This window comes from Canis aureus, chromosome 20 (genome assembly GCF_053574225.1).
Source record: "Canis aureus isolate CA01 chromosome 20, VMU_Caureus_v.1.0, whole genome shotgun sequence".
Taxonomy (NCBI): Eukaryota; Metazoa; Chordata; class Mammalia; order Carnivora; family Canidae; genus Canis; species Canis aureus.
Genome location: NC_135630.1, coordinates 52,409,883 through 52,428,182, shown reverse-complemented (window position 1 = coordinate 52,428,182; position 18,300 = coordinate 52,409,883). Strand labels below are relative to the sequence as shown.

The window sequence follows — 18,300 nt, the reverse complement described above, 5'->3', positions numbered from 1 at the left end:
GGGATGAGTAAGAAGAACACGGAGATATTTTTAGGGCATGGAAAATACTGTGGATGATACTACAGTGGTGGATACGTGTCATTATACATTTGTCCAAATCTTTGTAATATACAAAGTCAAGAGTGGACCTTAAGGTAAACCCTAGGGGTCAGTTAGGAACAATGTACTGATGTCAGCTCATCAATTTCAACAACTGGACCTCACTATGCAAGATATTAATAGTAGGGGAAACTCGGTGCAAGTGGGGGCGGAAGTACAGGGGAACTCTGTAGTTTCTGCTCAGTTTTCTATCAACCTAAATCTGTTCTGAGAAATAAAATCTATTAATTAAAAAAGAAAAGTAAAAAAAGAAAGGAGATAATGACAGCAGATTGCAAGCACTGGAGGTCCAGAGGTCAGTTCCCCTGCTCCTCTATCCTTATGGCCACAAACATCTGAATTGCTTTGCACTCTGTTCACCGTATCCAAAGCCATATTTAAGCTCGTTTCTGCGAGGGAGCCTTTAAAAATTGTATTCCGATCACTTCCTTATTTGCTTTCTTGGCATTTAAACATTCAGATTGTATTACATTGTTGTCGACGTGTTTTATTTTTATCTCTCAGTTATTTCATGCACATATGTTTTATCTTTCTCAATTAGATTGCAACATCTTTGACTTTAGGTGGTGTGTCACCTTCAGCTTTATTCCTCTTTTTGTTTGCAGTAGAAAGTGTAGGCATTCTGTAGCTTCTTATTATTATAAATAGCTTCTACTTTATAGGTGGCTGAAAGGTTAAATTTTTCCTCATCTGGATGCCTTTTTGCTTCAGCAGAAAGGGAGCTAACCTGACCAGCAGTTAGAAACACCCCCATGTTTTTCTATCAACCGTTGCAACAGAGCTGTCCACAGTACTCTTCTGAGCTGTCCTCTCTGAAGTCCAAGAGCAAGAGCCAAGTACCTCGGCTAAGATGTTAAGTCCCTTTCCACGTCATTCCTCCTTCCCCTTCTACTCACTCCTGGCTTCTCTTTTTACTTTCTTTGGAAAAAAAAAATTACCGATAATGACCAGAGAATATAATTTGGAAATACAATAATCTGATACTACATGGAGATGAGCTTTTTTTTTTTTTTTTTTTTTTTTAGAAAAGGAAATTCAGTAAGTGCCAAACGTCTTCCTCAGATGCACCATTTTCAAAGGTTTTATGAGGTAGTGAGAAATTGGGTGAAGGTGTCAAATATAGAATGCAGGAGTAGTGGAGTTTGTCTTGGAAAGTCTTGCTTCCTGACAGGTAATGTCTACCTCACCCAAGTGAGGAAGAATCCACTTCACTGGCCTATAGAATTGTGTAGCGATCCGGGAGACCCAACTCACCCAGATTACCATGGACCCTGAGGAAAAGGAGACTCCGTGAGGAAGCTTTAGTCTCAGGAGCACACACCAGTTTTACTGCCTGGGTGGAAGATCAGCTTGTACAAAGCAACGGAAAGCCTGCCCTTCTCCCCTGATTCCACTTTTTACTGTGTGAGGGACTTGAGGGACTCACTCAGCCTTCCTCAGCATCCGCTTCCTCATTTGGAAATGTAGATGGTTGGACTGGATGACTTCTAATTGCCTGTGCTCTAAATCTGATTGTTGGGCAATGTAACCTTTAATTTTTTTGAAGGATTTTATTTATTTATTCATGAGAGACACAGAGAGAGGGAGAGAGACAGAATGAGAGAGGCAGAGACACAGGCAGAAGGAGAAGCAGGCTCCATGCAGGGAGCCCGATGTGGGACTTGATCCCAGGACCCCGGGATCATGCCCTGGGCCGAAGGCAGATGCTCAACCACTGAACCATCCAATGTAAACTTTAAAAAAAAAAAAAAACACCAAAAACATTTAAACCCTTTTTTCTTACTCAAACTTGAAATAATTTGTAAGGAAAGTTGACGAGCTTAGAAACACATGGCAAGCATAGTCATCAATTGCAAACTAAGGGAACCCTGAAATGTTAGGGGTTTGTAGTAATATTTTACACTATGTGTGTATACTTTACTGTATATGTTTGTGCATACTTGAGATGTCATATAGAGGGTGTGTATGTATGTCTTTACAATAAGATATACATTTATTTATTAAAATAAAGAATGAAACAAAAAGGCAGACACTAGGGATTTTTTAAGGAAACAGACATGAGCCTCCTGTTCTCTTGGAAGCATAAGGGTGTGTCTGTAGTCTGCATTTTTGTTTTCATAACACCTATAAAAGAATGGTGGCAATGGACCAAGAGACCCACTCTGGCAGAGGATGATACACAGGTTTGCTTTACCTGGCTGCTGCTAGCTGTCTGCTTTGCAGGGAAGGACCGTGAAGCTAAAGCTGCAGTGTGAAAGGGTGATGTGACCAACGATAATGCCTGCATGGGATTTGGATGGAGAATGGGGGCATATGTGCCAGGAATGTGCCATTCAGTGGAAAAGTAATTTTAAAAGGAAATCGGATACATCTATAGAAGTAATACAAGGTATTGCTGGATGAGAAGAAATCTGGGAACCTGAGAGGCAAGTTGCTGGGGGGGATTTGAACCAAGTTACCCTTACGTGAGTACAGAAAAAAAAAAAAAAAAAGAAAAATTATAGCCGTATAGAGGAATCAAAGTAGACAAATAGTGAATTTAGAAATATATTAGAACTAGTTTTGAAAGATCACCATTTGAAACAGATTTAAAGAAATATACATAAGACAGATATTTTTTGGAGATCCTTCAGATTAACAAATACGCCCTTGCCTCATTAAAAAAAAACAATTAAAAACATAATTTAAAAAATTGTACAATATTCATAATATGGATCTTTAAGAACCCAGTTCCCAATGGTTGTACATGATCCCTCCACTCCATCCCCATGTTCTGTTGACCTTATAATCATCAAAGGATCAAGCCTTTCTTTGGCCATAGGCACATACTGAAGAGTCCTAGAGAGGAAAAAATATAGTCTCTCAATGGTTAAAAAATCTACCAATGTCGGTTGTTAAGTGGTGATTTTATTAAATAGTGATAATAGAAAGAGGGAAGCTATACAAGGCTGCTGAATAGAAGGGTCAATGGATTCTATTTATTTTGTGTTTATACACCCGTACTCTTGCATGGCGCCTCATTGAAATGCCTTATCTGGAAGGATTACTAATATGACAACACTCCTGATTTATAGAAGCCCAATTAGGTTAAACAGTTTGATTCATTTCAATTGGATAAAAAAAAAAAAATCCCTTGTTGAATCTGAATTCTTGCTTTGCAACGAACACAAACTCACACTCATTATTACTTATGGTGCTTTTCTTTATGGATGAAGCGCTTCCCAGCCAAGTAGCAGTAGTCACCAGCTGATGACCATAAGGAAAGGCAAACACTGTCAGTAGAATAACATCCTTAGCCAAGTGTTTATGTTGGATACATATACAATACATAACTGTTCTTAACTAATGATTCAAAGTCGGCCTCCCCAAGTTTCTCCCTTTGTATTATTTCTTGCCACCCATGTGTTGAGCAAGATTTTCTCAGGACCTAAGCCCCATCCTTAAAGTAAGTTCTGCTTTTTTTTGCAAGCTGGATTTATTCTCTCTAGCTTCCAAGTGAGTATCATGCATCAAATAACTGTGAGTTAGTTATAAATACAATTGTGGTGATGTGACTGTTAATGTAGTTTCCAGAGGTGGTTAATTTATGTACAGAGTAGCTCACACAAAGAAACGATCTGGAGATTTGGGTATTTTTAAATGTTGTCCTTTATAATAATCTTTTCTTTAGATTTTCTTTCTAAACCGATTGATGTATTATATTCTCAGTGAAGGCTCCCCTCACCCCCTCCACCCTCGTAGGCAAGGAAAACATCTACATCTTCCTACTAGGAACTCTTTTCTTTCTTCTTCTTGCTCCAACTTTCCTTGTTTTAAATTTTCTCTAACCTACAACCTCTCTGGTTGGCTGAAATAATGTGTTACTGGCATTTCTCTGACCAGATCTTCCCTTGATCGGTTCGGCACCAAAGCTGCAGAATGTGCCAGACTCCTGGGATGGGGGAGAGGGGGCCTTGGACGTTAGGGGTGAGGTGAAGACAGCAAATCAGACAGAAATGGGTGCCGTCCACAATATGGCCCCAGGGGCTACAAGAAAGAGTCAGTACAGAAATCACAGGAAGCTAGACAGCACAGGTGGGTAAAATCATTTTGAAAAGCCCATAGCCAGGAGATGAGCAATATTTGCGGGAACAACACGGTGATTGCTTAAGTCAATGTGCCACCGTTGGCAGGAACACCCTTGCTTGTTTCTCCTGACAAAAGCTTTTGGAGATGGGTGCTATTATCATACCCAGTTTAAAGATGGGAGAGTTGAGACTTTGTGTGGGGTCACAAAGAAATGGTCGTGCCAAGATTTAAGCCCAGGTCATCCGGGTGCAGATTCTAATGTCTTCTTGGAACTGTTGTCCCTTTGTCCTTCTGACATCTCATTGGTTTTTCTGTCTGCTAGTCTCTGTCCTCAGTCCTGGGTCTCTTTACTTCCCAATCAGATGGCCCTTGTCTCTGTACCCAGAGATCTGAGCCAGCCTGTCCCCCTCCTTCCCCTAGTCCCAGCTCACTTAACCCCAGCCCGGGTAAGAGCCCCGGGCCCCTTGCTTTCCTGGCAGGAGAATAAAGACAGCTAGCAGTGAGAAAAGTCTGTGAAGGAGAATATGAGCACAGTCGTGGTTATGGCTTTGCTGTCTGAGAACTCCCTCTGTCAGGGAACTGCGTTGGCTTCCCACACTTGCTACATGGACAGATGTTTTCAATTATTATCACTGACAAGCCTCCAGGCCAGGTTCTTTTCTGATTGGCTGTTCCTGGACTCAGAGGGGAATAAAGGAAACTGAGGCTAGGACACAAAACACCTCAGTCATCACTTTAATCATGTTTCTCCAAAGCAACCGGTTGAGTTGGACAGTTCACCCAGAATTGGAATCCTTTTGTAAACACAGAGTCAATTTCCTTTTAAACCTTTTCTTTCATTCTGGTTTCAATTTTTCTGCCCATAGTTCTTCTGATTATAAGAGAGTGAGACATTTGTCATTTCTTTACCAATTCTTTCCTTTTGTTGTTCTTCCAGAGTTTTGGGTACATAACGAGAATACAGTGGGAGTTGCGATTCAGTGAAATTTAACTTGATACTGCTCGACTTGGCATTGCAAAGTCATCTGCAGAAATGACCTAGGTCGGCCCTGGAAGCACTGATCACATCCAATGTTTCCATCCATAGTAACCCGGGGATGGAACATCCTAGATCAGAAGCTATTTCCCATGTCAGTTTTGCACTAAACAGAAGGTTTGCTAGGAGCCATTTGACACACCCCTCCTGCATTACTGGGACTGTTGTCTGCCATTCTAGTTAATAATTTTATCAGCTCTAATCATCCTGATTTCCTTTCTTGCCATCTCTACCAAGAAGATCAAATGACCAACTGATCCCGGGGGAGATCTTAGCAAAGTCTTGGCATGGTCGATAATAGAAAAGAATGTAGCCCCGGTTCTCACAAGCCACCCTGACGTCCGTCCCTCCCCTCTGAATACTTTCTCCTTCAATGGGAGTAGCTATATTTGGTACTACTCAGTCTCTAACCTTTCATTGTTTATTTCTCCCTTCCTGTTTCTATAAATTAGAAGGGAAAATTAGACCTTCAGGTGGATTAAAGCTTTCTTAAAATCGTTTTTATTCCCCATTCTTTTTGTCATTTATCTGGTTAGAAAAAAAATGTATTCAAGATGCTCCAGTGTTTCTGCATATTAGTTTTATGTCCTTTTGATGTCCTGAAATTAGGTTTGTGTGTGGTCCATCTTGCTCAAGACTCCAAACTGCCTGGTCTCTGCTGCCATGTTAAAAACAATCCCAGGAGACATGCAAGTCACTAAATGTATTTGGTAAAACAGACCAAATCCGTACACAATCCTGAAGGCTTGTGTCTCTATTTTAATTTCTGAAAAATGTCTCCTTGACTTTCAAACTAAACTTTTTATTTTAAGCCCAAAGGTAAAATATTATAAGATGTTAATTCATCCTTTTCAAAAAAGGCACATGAGGGTTAAAACATATGCTTTCTTCTTCACTCAGAAAAAAAAAAATCATTCCAACCTTTTGGGGGGATCACATATAGCTCTAAAACAGCTGAAGCTAAAAACATCAAAGTTGGCATGGCTTCAGTTATCACTGAATCAGGAAGATCAAGCCAAGTTTTTGAAGAAAATGGTTGAGCATTTTAAAAATAAAAGAAGTTAAAATGCTCTCTCTGAGCATGCTCAGTGGGAGATTTTTAAATATTTTCTTTAGGTTGGCTTTATTTTGCTCATCAGTTTGGAAACATTTCAACAAAAGCTATCTAATTAGTCTTTATTAATATTGTTCACTAACGCTCTAGCCAAGGCCCAAGTGCCTGTCACCTGCCAAGGTGATGTTTTCACCATGGGTGCCAAGGGACCACTACCGCTCAGGGTGGATGAGTCGTCTAGGCCTCTTATATTTCTGTCATCATCTATGAGTGATCGGATGTTCGTCTAGTTTCACAGCAATTCAGGACATTGAATGTAGCTGCTAGATCCTTGCCTATTTAATGTTTTTCTCTCGATCATCCACAGGTTCAACATTCCCCCCCCAAATGGGTAGGATGGTTTTAGTCTTTGAAAAACAAGAGGCAGTTTGAATCAACTCTCAAGCACATAAGTATGGTCCTCAAACTGGAAACTGAATAGACCTGGTGCTTGTGGTTCCCCCCCCCCCGAGGATTTCATTCTCTTTTAGGCATTAAAGAGCTCATGCTGTGCTACTGACAGTTTGGGGCCCACATTTATTTTGCAATAAGACAGTAAGCCGCCCCTGCTTTACCTGGGATGAGATAAATGGACAGACCTGGAGAATCGTTGACACCGTGCTTGTTATCACCACCATCCGACACTGTCTCAAGATGTAAATTTCTCAAGTGGTGAGAATATTGCTTCTTATAGAGCCTTTTACTAGTTTCAACCCTGCAATTTCAAGAATTTCTTTACTGGAGTTCGCAGTGAAATCCTCCAATAGCGTTTTTCAACTGAGGAAATATCTTGCATGTATAATAGCCCAAGGGAATTGCCTCACTGGTGAGATTACCTCTCTACCTGTCTAAATAGCATCGAATCCATAAATTGTCAAGAGGTAGACTCTGACGTGACTGTTGTTCGGAATAGGCAGTCAGACAGTGAGAGCCAGAAGGGTCAGTACGAGGCAGACGGAGCCCAGTAGCCTGCTGGCAGGTCACTTTAGTTGTATGAATCCACACCTACGTTAAAAAGACATAATTTTGCTCAACTTATGGATTCAAGTATACTAGGAAAAAACATTTTAATAGCTGGAAGTGGAATTCCTCTTAAGGGAGAAAAAGTATCTTTTTTTTTTTTTCTTTCTTTCTCAACAAAATGCTTTGCTGGACCATTTTGGTTGTGGGAAGAAAATCCTTAGAATGCAATCGGAAAAGGTAACCAAATACTTTCTAAAACATGAAATGGACTTATGAAGGTTGTCTGCAAAAAGAAAGGATGCCAAAGAAGAGCAGTAGGGCAGAGTGACTGGAGGAAGCTGGAGGCCAAAGGGAAAAGACAACCATGAACATTTTTTACTGGGGGGTGTGGAGAGGATGGCCACAAGGCATTTTGGTAATGGGGACGCCTATCATTTAAGTTTTAGATTATCTGCTAAGCTGGTTGGGATGTAATCTTCCCATTCTCCATGAATCTTCAGCAAACGTCTACCCAGTGCTACATCCTGGAGCGAGGTTTTGGAAAGCAAAGCAAAGGAATTGTCAAGATCAGGGACCACGGGCAAGTTGGCGAGACACGTGTCAGTTGTGGGTTCAGCTGAAGTAGGAACTCAGGATGAAGTAGGAACTCAGGATGAAACAACTCAGGATGAAAGGTAAATCCTTTCTGATAACCTGAGAGACACTAGATTTCTAGTTTTATAAGGATTGGGGGGTTGAACACATTTTATTTTAAATTTGATAGGAATGAGGATGGAAACTGACAAAAGAGATTTCCTAAGGGTTCCTGGTGCAGTTTCTTGCCTACCTCAGTTGTACCCCTCTCTTTGGAAGAGTCTAGGGACCCTGCCCTGAATGGGTAATTCCAGCAAGCGGGAGGACTGAGTTCTCCCAGATGACACTTCGGCCTGTGGTTTTGATTCCTCATTCTACCTTTCATTTACCCTTGAGGACCAGAACCCAGCTCTGAACCCCAGATGGATTGCTGGGGAGCTCAGGTATCTCCCCTAATTTTTGCCAGCTCCTTTTTTTTGCTCGGACTACTGGGTTTTCTGCTGTGTAGAATGGCTATCCTTAACTGTCCTTAAACACAGGTCACAGGGCCTTCCATGCTGGAGTTGGCCTGCAGCTGGACTCTTTGAGTCTCATTATGTGGATCAGCCTTCTCAGCTTAAAAACCATTAGTGACTTTCTATTGTCTGTTAGGCAAAATCCCAGTTCCTTACTAAGACATACTAGTTCTTTTATAACCTAATTCCAGCCTTCCTTTCCAGTTTCTCCTCATTCAATGCTCTTCATGATCACTCACCAGAACACTCCTTTTACTCCCAGTAGGTAAACCTGGCCATATTTCAGTATAGTTGTTTGGACCAGGGGTGGAGGCTTGAACCAAGGAATGGGACCAAACACAGTGTCTTTCTTGGCACCTAAACTCGGTGTTAAGAAGGATGCTCCAGTCTGTGCAAATGGCTGTTAAGGTAAGTTCTTTATGGAGCAGAACGTGTAATTTGGATTGTGTAATTATTTCAATGCATGGATTAAGAAAACCAAACTAAAAAGAATGCCTTGCCTCATAAAACTTTTTCTCACCAGAATTAATTATTAAACTTTAAATTTCTGTTTACACCAAGATACTGAAATTATAGTGACTACAGAAGATATATTTCACATAAATAGTGAAATCAGGGCGCATGGCTCGGTTGATTAGGCGTCTGATTCTCAGAGTCCTGAGATCGAGCCCGGAGTCAGGCTGCCAGCTGTGTAGGGAGCCTGCTTCTCTCCCTCTTCCTCTCCATATGCCCCTCCCACTGCTGGTGCATACACACTCATTTTCTCTCTCTCTCTCTTTCAATAAATAAATAAATAAATAAATAAATAAATAAATAAATAAATAAATTCTTTAAAAAATTGGTGAAATCAGTCAATCTCCATAATGTTCCAATAGAGACCTGGAGGTTGCACAAATCTAAGGAATCAATCTGGTTCAAGTCACCCTTAACCAGCAACTCATCCTATATATTACTGGTATTTGCTGGGTGATTACTTGAGAAAAATTCAAACTTCTAACATGCAGCTAAGGATTGGAATATGTTTTTATTGCTTAGGATTTTTTAAAAAGATTTTATTTATTTTTCATGAGAGACAAAGAGAGAGGCAGAGACATAGGAAGAGGGAGAAGCAGGCCCCCCGCAGGGAGCCTGATGTGGAACTTGATCCTGGGACCCCAGGATCATGACCTGAGCCAAAGGCAGACGCTCAACCGCTGAGCCCCCCAGGTGCCCCTGCTTAGGATTCTTTAATACCTCACAGACCACCAATGAAAGGCATGTGCCTTCTGGATTTGACCAATTTTACATAATAGCTTATTTTCTACTCTGATTATAAAATTTTAACTTTCTGAGGCACAGACTGAGCTACTTCTAGTACTCTTCTCAGAAGAAGGACCTGATTACACCTAAGAACTTCATTAGATTTCAGCCTTTGATGACTCTTAGAGAAAACAGAGTCATTAATCTCCTCAAACCCACAGTTTTAAAATATATATGTTGCCAATACTTTCCATTTTTTGTGGCACTATGATTTTGAGGTTTGCAAGACAGTAAACAAATAGGTCTCATAAATCTTCATGAGATCACCATGAAGAATGGAAAGAATGGTTCCTTAATTTTATGCATTTGGACAGATGCATGTGGAAAGCATATTTTAATCTTCCTTCAGGTTCTGCCCAACTGATAGCCTTATTTCAACGTGTGAGACAAGTTCCTATCTTCTCATTTTTAGAAATGAGCATATAGCCTATTATTGAAGGCTAGAATTAGAGATAGACTTAGGAGTTTCATTCATATGTGGTATATAGGACATAGCACAGAGGATCACAGGGTAGAGGGAAAACTGAATGGGAAGTTATCAGAGAGGGAGAAAAACCATGAGAGACTCCTAACTATGGGAAACAAACTCAGGGCTGCTGGAGGGGAGGAAGGGGGGAGGGGGTAACTGGGTGATGAGCATGAAGGAGGACACGTGATGTGATGACAACTGGGTGTTATACGAAACTGATAAATTGTTGAACACTACATCTAAGACTAAGGATGTACTTTGGCTAGTTGAATTTAAATTTAAAAAGAAAAAATAAATGGATTTAGGGCAGCGCCCAGTATTCATCCTTTGTGTTCCACCATTTTCTATTTACATTGCTTTATTTTGCCCAATATAAAGTTGTGACTATGGAATAACGAGACTGATTCTAGAAATCATGTTTAAAATTCTGGTTATAAAATTTTAAGCCTATCAGCTATAGAAGAATGTTTAAAAAATACAAGTATGCCAAATTTGCCAAATTTTCAAGAACTAGGGACATTCAAGAAGATGAAGAGAAGCAAGAAGATAGCTGAAATACCATAGAAGCTCTCTTGGCTGACTTCTGCTTAACCAGCTCTCTATTTTCTCTGGAAAATATACTGACCCACAATACACTGGATCTTCGTGGCTAGTTAATGGCTCAACTGTGTGCATCTGTTCCCACTAGAAGGAAGTCCCAGGAGAGTCTCAAACAAGTTTATGCCAGTTGTACTTATTATTATAATCATGTAATTTAATTAAACATTATGTAAACTGATGATATATGAGAGCAAAAAGGAAGAGTTGCTTCGGGGAGCACTTTCTTTGAAGAGAGGATAAATTTGACTATCTAAAATTACGAAAGGGTTTTCTCTGAAGATGAGGTAGGACTGAGTGAAACTTCAAGGTCTTTCCCAAGTCTATCATCATAAATATTCCTTGGGTCTTTCTTTTTTCTAAGATTTTTATTTTGAAGTCATCTCTATACCCAATGTGGGGCTCGAACTTACAATCCCGAGATCAAGAGAACCATGCTCCACCGACTGAGCCAGCCAGGTGCTCTTATTTCTTGGGTTTTAAAATTTTGCTTTCTCCTAGATTTAGCCCCTCATTCTATTTCATATGACCATCGTTTCCAACTACCATTTCCTGAATACTTACTATGTGTCAGGCACTGTGTAAAGAGATTTGTTTGCATTATCTTCCTTGATATACATAGTAATAGCTTTGAATTATTGAATAGTTACCTCATGTCCTCATGGTCTTATGCTGAGCAGATCATATATGTTGCCCGTTTAATTCTTACAGTACATCTATTTTTAGATATGCAAATCAAAGCACAAAATGAACGAGAACTTTGTCTGCATTCGCACAACTAGTAAGTAAAAGACCTGGGGTTGAAACTCCGCTCTCTTTAACTCCACAGCCTTCTCTCTTATCACTATACTGTAGTACTTCCACATACAAACTCCTTAAGGAGCTGCCTTATTTATTTTTGTAGTTTTAGTGCCTAGTTCAGTGCCTATCTCATCATAGGGCCTCATTAGCGTTACATGGATGAGGGAATGCATGGGTGGATGGATAGATACTCTTTCAGTTCTGCTTCATGGGCTTTGATGTCATTTCTCTAGAAAATGGGAATTAGAGATAGGAAACGTTCCTTACGTATAGACACCAGTGGTCCTTAACGTAACTTGGCCTTCATTTACTTCTACTGAAGTAATGATTGAAGCATTATGATAAGAGATAGGTTAGTGATGTTGGGAAAATAGGAGATTGTAGTTATAATTTACTACTGTGAATATGTGGAATTTTTCCCCCTTCTGTTCATCATTTTTTCTTGCTTTTGGTAAGACCATCTTTGGGGCAAAGTGCCTCCACGCCACTCCCAATCTCTGTGTTTTGAGTGGAGTTGTCCTAGTCCTTGGCTCCAGGGATGGGCTTGTATCCCACATCTGACTCATGAGAGCCCTGCATTCCTCTGCCACAGTGAATGGATTAGGAACAAGTATGGAATAAACAAGGGATCCAAGCCAGGCCAAGGAGAATTATTCCTGGGAATTTTCAATTCCCACAACAAAAGAGAAGTTTACTTGCCCCTGAGGATGCTAAGCTGGTACGATTCAATCCTGCTGCTACCATCTTGCTGCCAGGAGGAAAGGAAAGCATTTTAAGTGAAAATAAAGCTAACCAAGAGATGAGCAGTTTGGAGGTGGAAAGAGGCAAATTCCTGGCAATACCCTTTGGACACTTGGATCTAGTCATGCCCAAAGTCCCATCTAATCATGCAACTTTCAGTTAAGTAAACCAGTAAATTCTTTTTTTTTTTCCTCTGAACCGTTTGAGTTAGACTTTTGTCACTTACACCACACTTAGCATGTCTCGAGTACCTATAGAAATCTAGGATATGTTTTCGTAATGTACATAATTGGGATCAAATGGATTGATCCAGAAGCCATGGCTTGTAAATATTTAGGAGAGAAAGAGAAATTACATCTAAAACAAAACAAAACAAAATTATACATAAAGCTGAATCTAATATCTGGCTTTAATATCTTAGCCCTAGCTGGTGTTTTAGTTTTGGTGCTTAGTAACACATTTTGCTCTTTGATTTAAAAGAAGACTCACCAACCTGCTAAGTAAAATAGCTTGATTAAGGAAGAATACATAACATTTCAAGATCTGTATTTTTTAGGGCCGTTAAGAGAAAGTCAGAATATTAAGGAGGAATACCACCCACCATGTTTTAAAATTAATGCTTTAATTCAAGACTTCTTCAAGCAGTATTTGCTTCCTACTCCCTTGCAAAACACACACTCATGTATACATATCCATGCAGAAACAGAAATCCATTCAGGTACAATCTAACTTGCAATCAAGAACTGTTAAAATAGGACCTTTATCATCAGCACAGCACATCCCAAAATGTCTTTGTAAAATAAATCAAATTATATGAGTTAATTGATTCCAGGCAACATCAGCAAGTGCAGGTGGAGACTGAATAACAGGATGTTTATTAATGAAGTACTATTAATCAAAATTGACAATACCAATTCCTATTTGTTGTATTTGAAAGCTACCTGCAGTGGTTATGGATATATTTTCTGCATTTTAAAACATAGTTTTGAAAAGGAAGACAAAGGATGTAGTCACACGTGGGATTTTTAGCTGTGGATTTTGGACTACTGATATGTAAACACTGAAAAGATACTCCTAAATGCAATTTGACAAGCAATGCCAAAGATGCCAGTGCTAATTAATTAGCACTTAATTGAGACCACAGAACAACAGGACATAGGAATTGGTACCCAGTGCCATTTCCCCCTCAGGCTCCATCTCATGAGGGTCAGGAGTGTGGCTGCACGCTGAAGGTCACTAAGTAAATCAAGAGAGCACATTGACACCAGACATTTCATGATGGATCTCCTTCACCCTTTGCTGCCGGCCCTGGTTATCTGTGCCGAGAAAAGGACTGCGATTGTACGGAGGGGCAGTTGGTGCTCATGCACACTGAAACCAAGGTGAGCACTGCCCTCATATCCTAGACTAGTCAGGCTGGACGCTCCATGAAAAGATGAAGCTTACGAATCAAATATTAGCATGAATGAGGGCAGGCCGAGATAAAAGCAAATTAAGTTTAGAATAAAGATGTATTTGAATTTGTAGGTTTTGTTAAGTTATATTTAATTTTTTTTGTAAAAATAAACTTAGATCAGGCTATATTTTTTAAGAAAAATAGATCATAGATACTATAATTACAATCTGGGCTTCTATGATGACTGTTAAAGACTTGGAAGACTCCTCAAGACCTTGAACCTCTATCTTCATAGATAGAACCCTTTAACAGAGAGAGGCAAAATTCTTGCTTCACAAGTGCATAGACTGAGCAAGTGAGAAAAATAGAAATCAATTCTAGTCTCTGAATAAATCTAAAGATAGTTTCTGACTGAAAACTTATGGTAGCTTGTCTTCTCACACATGAGTTGCAGGTATAGGTTTGTTAAATTCGCCACAGTGTTTTCTGAAAAACAAAGTTGGGGCACTTTTAATTTTTCTATTTTAGAATTGAAATTGGTAACTGAAGGTACAGCTCACTGATGTAACTAGAAATTGAAATCTGGGTTCTTGAGCGTGTCAAACCCTCAATCCACACAGATTATATGACTTTTGAAAGGCCTTCACTCTCCAAAATGGGCTCAGATAAAGTACAAATGTCATATATACATCTGGAAAAAGACTCTTCAGGGATCTGCTTTATTTGGTCACACACATGCCTGCAGTTAAAACAAATCAGATACCCATCCTTTCAACACTCTTAAAAAGGGCTTGACTCTGATTCTTTGGAGGCCCTTGAGAATATGTCGTAGACAATAACATCCACTGACAAAGCAGAGGGCAATGACAATCTGGTAAGAGATACTCTCCCTTTTCCTAACCGATTCCCTTTCTATGGCTCATTCACTGAATTAAGTGGGTTCCCATGAACCGAGAGTCGCCTTAATGTCACTGCTGCTTAGCACAACTGGAGAAATCTGAACAAGGCCTTTCTTTATTAAAATTGAAGTATTGGTGTGATATGACTGGACTAGGTCAGTGGTTCCCAGCCTCTGTTACCATTAGAAAACACAACTGAAGGTGGCCTCAGTCATGACATGTGCTTTTCTTTATTGTCTTGGTATTAATTCACCAAGAAACTTCAAGAAAACCATATCTTTCAGTCTTAGTCAATTCCCATCTCTGTGTTTCAAAATATCAGTTTGCAAATTTTATGGTGTTTGAAGAAAAACTCATTTTAAAACTCAGACATTTGTACTATTTACTGGGATTTTTTCTTAATTTTTTTTTTTAATTCTATGAAAATCCTGTAGAGGCTTCATTGGCCTCTAAACTCTTTTGATTTTAATACTGATGGGTTGTATCTTTACATACCTCCTGGAACTCCACACACTTCAGACCTTCCCTGAAATACAACTTCGTAATTCTAGTCCTATGCTTGGCTGAAGTGATACATGAAGCCATGAGCCATCCACTTCTATCCTTTGGATAAACATGTCTCAACTTGTTCTGTGCATTTGAGTACCAGTTTTATTTTCTTAATTAATTTTATTATGTACTAAAGTGATTTATACTTCCACTGTATCAAATAAAAGCATTTACTATATACAAAACATGCATTTGATATAAAAAAAGTTAAGCTACATTTCAAATGAGTAAGAAAACAAGAGCAGAGGGAAAATAAGGGGTGAAGTTCGTAGAATATTTAAGATGCATGATCTAAAGTTCCAAATGCTTGCCAAGTTTGACTGGAGACTTGCTTCATTCCCTGTGAGTCATATCACTTCCAGGTAGACGACCAGTGATCAAATGTTCTGCTAACTTCCAAAAACAGTTCTGTTTTCCTTGTACTCTCTATGTGACTACATCTGTTCAGAGGCACCACGATTCACAATTTCTTATTATTTTCTCTTTTGCAAGTCAGGCTGGTGCAGGGAACAGGTTCCATGTTAATTTACTCATTCATTCACCAACTCATGAAATCCACAAATATTTAGTGACTTTTATGTGCAGGTTACTCAGAAGGGAGGCGGCTTCACATTGGAGTTAGGTATAGGATCTTTGGGTTCAGACAGACCCGATTCTAACACTGGTGCCACCACTTTTTAGTTGGCTGATCTAGGAAAAAAAAATAACGTGGTCCCTCTGGATGCTAGATTTGGGCTACATCAATTGAGTATAATGCCTATTTTATAGGGTTCCTAAATTGAGATAATATATTTTAAATATCCAGCAAAGTATGGGACACACGGTTAGGGCTCAATAAATTGTGTCTCTTGATGCTAGGCATTCTGGAAGAATTAAAAAACACAAGGATAGGCTTTGGCTTACTAGATTCACTATGCTGTAGGTGAGTGTTCAAGTCCCCCGTATGGCTGTTCATAAGAAGGGCTATGAGTAGAGAGTAGGTAAGACCTCTTCAGATAGGGCCAGATCTCTGATCAAGCAAATTTTTAAAAAGCTGGGCATTGAGTCAGATTCTATGAAGAAGTGATAGGATCTGGGAAGGGCAGACAGCATAGAAAGGAACCTGGATAGGAGCAGAGGAGTGTGGGCCAACCCTTCCAGATGGGGATGCAGGCAGTACAGTGGCATCCATGAGAAAATCCATGCGTCTGGTGGAGTGACGCATTCAAGCATGGAAGTAAGGGTTAGGATTCCAGGTAAAGCTAAGAGAGCGAGGGAGTACTGGCAATTTCTTTTGAAAGGGGACCTCTGTGAGAAATCATGCCTGTTGGAAACTGCAAATCTCAGAATCCTATTTAACTTCTCAGAATAACTAGCCAGTTGGAGCTCAAGTGCCTTCAAGGTGGCTCATTTCCATTTCTTTTCCCCACCACTGAAGTAAACTTGTGTTATAGGACCTGCAAACCGGCCAGATGACCCGGGACTTTCCAGGTTTGCTCATCTTTGAAATGAGAGGATTGAAAAGTTTCCCTTTGGGCACTGACATCTTGAAAACCTATAAAGCATTTCCCTATTGAAAATGAGAATAAAGGTTAGATGCTCACTATTGTTGCTGTACCTCTACTTGCCTTTTGGATGTCTTTGGTTAAACTCCCAGATGTCGGCAAGGAAGTCTCTGCACACTGAATCATTAAAAAGAAAGGAAGAAAGAAAGAAAGAGAAAAACAAAAAGAAAAAAAAGGATTTTCTTTTTCTTCTTCTTTTTCTTTTTTAAGGAGTGGCCTAGGTGTTGATTGGACTGAAATTCCAAAGAACTAAAAACAAAACCAACTCCTCCCCCCACCCCCCAAAACAAAAACCTTCCATATGCGTCTCTCTGTGAAGCCACTTTACTTACTTCCTGATTTTAAACTCAACAGTTGCATTTTTAAAGAGACATCACACTTTGGAATGTAAACATGTGAGATCTAAATACAAAATAAAATAAAGCAGCTCGAGCCACGCCATGCAATTTGAAATTTTTTGACATTGTTTTAATTTAGGGGAGTCAGGCACTTTTGACTTTTGAACTCTGTTTCTGGCTGTGCTGCTGCTACTTGGTGGGTTTCGAGATGAGCCCAGCAGCTTCTCAGTGGCTTAGTTCACTCATTTTCAGAACACGCCACACTCCCCTCTGCTTTGCAGCATCCTTCCTCTGAGGGGGCTCAGGATGTTTAAGCCTCAGAACAGCCTGACACACAAGGATAGATAGCCTTTCTGCATTACCAATTGGTGATGGTGAAAGACAAAGAAAAAGTGCATATTTTACTCAAAAACAGGAAACACGCTTTTGTGATGTACTCTCCATGTGGACTGAGAAAGGTGTATGATTATACTGTGTGTTTGGACCCGACCTAAGGTCCCAAGTCTGGGTGTCACGTAGAACTGCCCAGGATGGTGACCAACAGTAGGAGGCAAGAGACCCAATAAACATGCTCCTCACTTTGGCTGCATTATGGCAGCTCTTATTTCCTGAGTTTCTACTGTATTATTTCCTCCATCATGTTGCTAATGATGTTCCCATGTTTCTAACAATATCCTTGGAGTACGTTTCTATACCCGGTGGTCTTTACTTTTCAAAGAACACCCCAAGTAATCTAACTTTTCTCTACGTCTCTGACTCCTTTGCCTCCTCTGATCTACTGAGCCCACTTAATGATCTCTATTTCGACCTTCAGTGACCCCCCCCCCACTCCCGCCCAGCTCATGTTCTACAACCCCTTCCAGTTTATGATTTCTCTCTCCCATCATCACAAATTTTCTTGAACTCTACTTCTTCTAAAAAAAAAAAAAAAAAAAAAAAAAAAACCACTGGCTAACTTCAACACTAGGCAAGATAACTTTCAACATATACTTTCTACAAATGCATTTGGTCACTTTGATTTCGAGCAATCGAAATCATTATTTCATTAGATTTTTAATCTGCATCTGGACTATCTCTGCTTTGTTGCCATCTGTCTTAGTTTATAACTTCGTTGAGGGAGCAGGATGTGTCAAATGCACTTGCAGACTGCTTTGAAGCGTCCTGTGACAACTTGCTCCCTCATCTCACAAATATTTATTGAGTACCCACTGTGTGTCAGACACTGGACCAGGTTCTAGCCTTATAGGAACAGACAACACAGATTCACCACCTTGGAAGGTGTGTAAAGCAGGAGAATCCTTTCAGGAGAAGGCAGAAATA

At 39.9% G+C, this 18,300-nt stretch overlaps 1 protein-coding gene and 1 long non-coding RNA gene across 3 annotated transcripts in view; one reads left to right on the top strand and one right to left on the bottom strand.

The window, feature by feature from the left end:
* ARHGAP15 (Rho GTPase activating protein 15) overlaps positions 1-18,300 on the bottom strand; it is a 608,201-nt gene that overhangs the window by 19,022 nt on the left and 570,879 nt on the right. The window lies entirely within an intron of this gene.
* LOC144291801 (uncharacterized) overlaps positions 1-18,300 on the top strand; it is a 129,955-nt gene that overhangs the window by 111,067 nt on the left and 588 nt on the right. The window lies entirely within an intron of this gene.